This window comes from Halichoerus grypus, chromosome X (genome assembly GCF_964656455.1).
Source record: "Halichoerus grypus chromosome X, mHalGry1.hap1.1, whole genome shotgun sequence".
Classification (NCBI taxonomy): Eukaryota; Metazoa; Chordata; class Mammalia; order Carnivora; family Phocidae; genus Halichoerus; species Halichoerus grypus.
The window spans coordinates 70049985-70054906 of NC_135727.1; the positions used below are offsets into that span (position 1 = coordinate 70049985).

The 4922-nt window shown below is 41.2% G+C and overlaps 1 pseudogene; it reads right to left on the minus strand.

Moving 5' to 3' along the window:
* Positions 1–3759: 3759 nt before the first annotated feature.
* LOC118545180 (large ribosomal subunit protein eL43 pseudogene) lies at positions 3760–4119 on the minus strand (annotated as a pseudogene).
* Between the last annotated feature and the right edge of the window lie 803 nt (positions 4120–4922).

The following is a 4922-nucleotide window of genomic DNA, read 5'->3' on the forward strand; positions in this document are numbered from 1 at the left end:
CCAGACCATCCCGCACGGGTGGGACAAGCACAGAGCTCAGCCTGGAAAAGGACATTCGTGGGACTCAATCCTTCCCCCCCAAATCCCTCACTTGAGAGGTGGGCTTGTTTGCTGAGGCTCCGGCCTTCACCCGGACCCTGTGGTTCTCTCTTGGCGGGGTATCATGGCGCGCTGTGGTCTGACTGAATGTGTTTGGGAGAGACCTTCAGCCGGGGTGTCCGCGGGCAGACAGCGGGGCAAGTTGTGACTGGGAGAAGTCCAGCACCCACACCCCCCAGGGACCACAGAGCCATGTGCCCAGCGTGAGGAAGGGGAGAAGGGGACCGGGGAGGGCATGATCGCAATCCTGGCTGACCAGTTTTGCTGGCCTCCCTTCCCTCCTCTGAGCACACGATCCCGGTCGCATATTCAGACCAAGTAGCCCCAGGTCATGTTGCTATAAACACATATATCGCGGGCTGTGGCTGGCACCTTCCCGTCCAGGAGAAGTGAGTGGAGACGGTGGGGCCACAGATTAAGGGAGGACATGTGGGTCCCAGGGGGAAGGAGGAGGTGGGTCCCCTGCCTCCTGTAGTGTGCCCCTTTTGCCTTCCCCCTCACGCCTCCTCTCTAGCCAGGGAGGCAGTGGCGGCTGGCTCTGGGGAGCCCTAGGCCCCGTCCTGCTCGTTCTGCTGCCTGCCCAGCTCCGGGCCAGATGCCTCCCTCTCTACCACCTCCAGCTCCAGCACCAGCGCCACGCCCACCAGCGGCCAGCCATTTCTCTGCAGATGCTTGGGGGGGATGGGCACACCCAAGGAGGGCAGGAGGAGGTGAGCCCTGGACACGAGCTGGGCGTGGTGGGCAGAGAATGGTCCCCAGAGGTGTCCACGTCCTAGTTCCTGGAATCCGCTTGTATGTTACCTTGCATGGCGGCGATGGGGTGAAGGTTGCAGATGTAATTCCCGTTGCTACTCAGCTGGCCTTAAGGTGGGGACGCTGTCGCCCATGTTTGCTGGGTTGGCTGGCCCGCACGTTGGGGGTGTCAGGTGGCCATGTGAGCTGTTACGTGCGTGATCCCGGGTGCACCCTTCACATGATTGGAGGGTGCTCGGCGGCCCTGTGCTCCTGCCAGCTTGTAGTCCTGGTAACTACCTGCCAGGTAGGTAACTACCTACCAGATTTAGGAGAAACTGACAGTAAGTTGAAACCCCTCCTGACGCTAATAGTTATTTCTAGGATTTCAATCCATCCCATACAATCTTCTCTAAGACACATTATAATAGAAGTATGTAAATCAAGGATAAAGTAAGAATTTTAATAGTTGCATGGAAAAAATAACCTCTCATACAAGGGAACCCCCATAAGGTAGCAGTGCATTTCTCAGCAGAGACCTTGAAGGCCAGGAGGGAACAGGGTGATAATATATGTTCAAAGCAATTATAGAAAGATACTTCCAACCAGGAATACCTTACCCAGCACATTTATCCTTCAGAAATGATGAGATAAAGACTTTCTGTAATAAATAGAAGCTGAGGAATTCATTGCCACTAAGTCTGCCTTACCAGAACTGCTGAAGGAAGATCTTCAAGCTGAAACAAAAGGATGCTAGTTAGTATCATGAACACATGAAAATATATACAACACACTGGTAATGGGAAGTGTATACTCAGATTCAGAATAATCTCATAATGTAATACGGTGAAGTAGCTAGTTTAGTATAAAGATTAAAAACAAAAGTATTAAAATTGCTAAAACTTCAACATAATGTAAAAATATGAAAATGAAAAAAATTATGAAAATGGCAACATCAAAACAAATGAGGGGGAGTAAAAGAATAGCATTTCTATACGTGATTAAATAGTTATCACTGTAGGGCGCCTGGGTGGCTCAGTTGGTTAAGCGACTGCCTTCGGCTCAGGTCATGATCCTGGAGTCCCGGGATTGAGTCCCACATCGGGCTCCCTGCTCAGCAGGGAGTCTGCTTCTCCCTCTGACCCTCCTCCCTCTCATGCTCTCTGTCTCTCATTCTCTCTCTCCCAAATAAATAAAATCTTTAAAAATAAATAAATAAATAAATAAATAGCTATCACTGTAAAACACAGTTATATCTGTAAGATGTTTTATATAAGCCTCGTTGTAACCACAAAGCAAAACTATACAATAGATTCACAAAAGATGAAGAGGAAGGAATTAAAGCATAACACTAAGGAAAATCATCAATTCACAAAGGAAAGGAACAAGAGAAAAAGAAAGGAATTAAGGAACTACAAAAATAGTCAGAAAACAGTAAGATGGCATTGGTAAGTCCTTACATATTAATTATCCTAAAGGTAAATGGATTTGCTTCTCCTATCAATGAGATACAATAGTCTCTTTGATAAAAGCTGTTCGGAAAACTGGTTAAACCCATGCAGAGAATTAAATTGGACTCCTATCTTACACCACTTACAAAAATTTGAAATGAATTAACTTAAATTTAAGAGACAAAAATTTAAAACTGTTAGAAGAAAACGGGAATAGCAGGAGGAAATTCGAATCAGAAAATGCAAATCCAATCAAAATTTTCTGAAACACAACTGAACTGGATCTTTAATATGTCAATGTTGTGCAAGACAAAAAAAATTCTTGAAAATTGCTCTAGTTTAAAGGACGCAAGAGACACATGACAACTGAATGCAATGATGGTGTTTGACTGGAGACAGTGTGTTTTGAAGAAATATGCACAAAAACCAATATTGAGACAATCAGAAATTTTTTGTGAGAATTATATGATAGGTAGTTGTATTCTCTCAATGTTAAATTTTCTGAGTGTAATAATTTTAAGATTTTGTAGCAGTAGTTTCCTTTTCTTAAGAGATACCGGCTGAAGTATTTAGGGAAAGTGTACTGTAATATCTTCAAGTAACTAAACTTATTCAATGGAACAATTACACACACACACACACACACACACAAAGAAAGAAAATGACAAATATAACAAATGATAACAGATGAATGCAGGTGAAGGATATATGTGTGTTCCTTGCAATTTTCTTGCAACTATCTGTAGGAGAGACATTTCAAAAATAAAATTTGGAGAAAAAGAAGATAATTATACACCATTTTATTCCAGTCAATTTGAAAACTTAGGTGACCAATTTCTAGAAAAAAAATAACTTGCCAAAACTGACTCAAGAAGGAATAGCCAATCTGAATTGTTCTATAACCATACAGAAATATATCACTAGTCAAAAAGCTTTTTTAAAAAAATCCAGGCTTCTCCTCTGACTTCTGACAAACATCTTAGGCAAAAATATTTTTCAATGTGACACAAATTCATAGACAAACTAGAAAAAGAGGGACACTCCCTAAAACATTTTGTGAGAATACAGTAACCTGGATACTAAATCCTGTCAAGGACAAGTTGAGAAAGGAAAATCACGGGTCAATCACACACTCATGATAAAGAAGCAAGAATCAGAAACAGAATATTAGCAATCTGAATCCTACAGGATATAAGAAGGAAAACAATGCGCTATGATGAAACCGGATCCATCCCAGACACACAAACTTGAATTAACTTCAGAAATAAAGTACTACAATATTTCACATTCACACATTATAGGAGATCACTGAACCTCAAATTCAGAAAAATAATTGGTAAGACACAGTATCCATTAGTAATGTATTTTTCACAATTTTTTAAAAGTTCAAGATTTTTTTTTTAATTAGAAGGATTTTTAATTTCCAAGTCTTTTGAGAAAGCAAAATTAATGCAACACAAATCAGAAGATCTAATTAATAAATTTAACAACAAAGTAATTTTGTTACATAAATTAACCCATTTATTATAGGCTAGCAGTATTTCAACTGGTGAAGCTTCTACTGTTTTTTCAACTCCTTCAGTATTCTGATGGCAGACTTTACTGTGACTGCAGAAGCTGTGTTGTAGGTCCAGGAGCCACCGGGGTCTGTTTTCATGCAGGAGCTACAACGCCAGATCCCCACAGCTTGTCTTCTCATCTTGGTTTTCCTACAAAAGGACCAAGTGTACTTAGCGTGCTAGCTTATTTCAATCTTCTTTACCATTTTCCTGACGGAGGCACCATAATGGGTGGCATATTTACCGGCAATTCCAAACTTCTTGGTGCATTTAGCCATGTTACTTCAAACTAGTTCTGAGCCCAGAAAGCAGAGTTCAAGATTACTGAGATAGAATTTGCATCAAGGTCTATGAGTCCTTACAAACTCATACTGTTAGGGAACCACCACCACAATCAACCTACAAAAGATTTTCATCACCTGCCAAAACCCATCATGCTCTGATAGCTAAACCCCTTCTCTCAACCCCCAGACACTAACAACCACTGATCTGCTCTCTGTCCCTATGGTTTGGACTTTGCAAGAATATCACAAAAATGGAATCCTGTGGTTTATAAATTTAGCACTTGGTGTCCTTCACAGAAAGGGACCCACACATATGGCACTTCTGGAAGTGCAATGTACCATTCCTCACCTGGGTAGTAGTTACATGGCTTGATCACTTCCTATCCATTTGTCAAATTGTAGGCTTTCTACAATTATGTATACATACAGTGTTTCATAAATATAATACGTACTTTCCTGTAATTTATCCTATCTTTGTAAAGGTTACTTGTTAAATAGCGATTGCTATCCTTTAAAAGAAAGTGGAAAAGTCAAGACAGCAGTCATCTCAAGAAAACTGAGGAGATAAGTGACTGGCATGGGGCAAAAGGATAATTAATATGTAAGGACTTACCAATGCCATCTTACTGTTTTCTGACTATTTTTGTAGTTCCTTAATTCCTTTCTTTTTCTCTTGTTCCTTTCCTTTGTGAATTGATGATTTTCCTTAGTGTTATGCTTTAATTCCTTCCTCTTCATCTTTTGTGAATCTATTGTATAGTTTTGCTTTGTGGTTACAACGAGGCTTATATAAAACA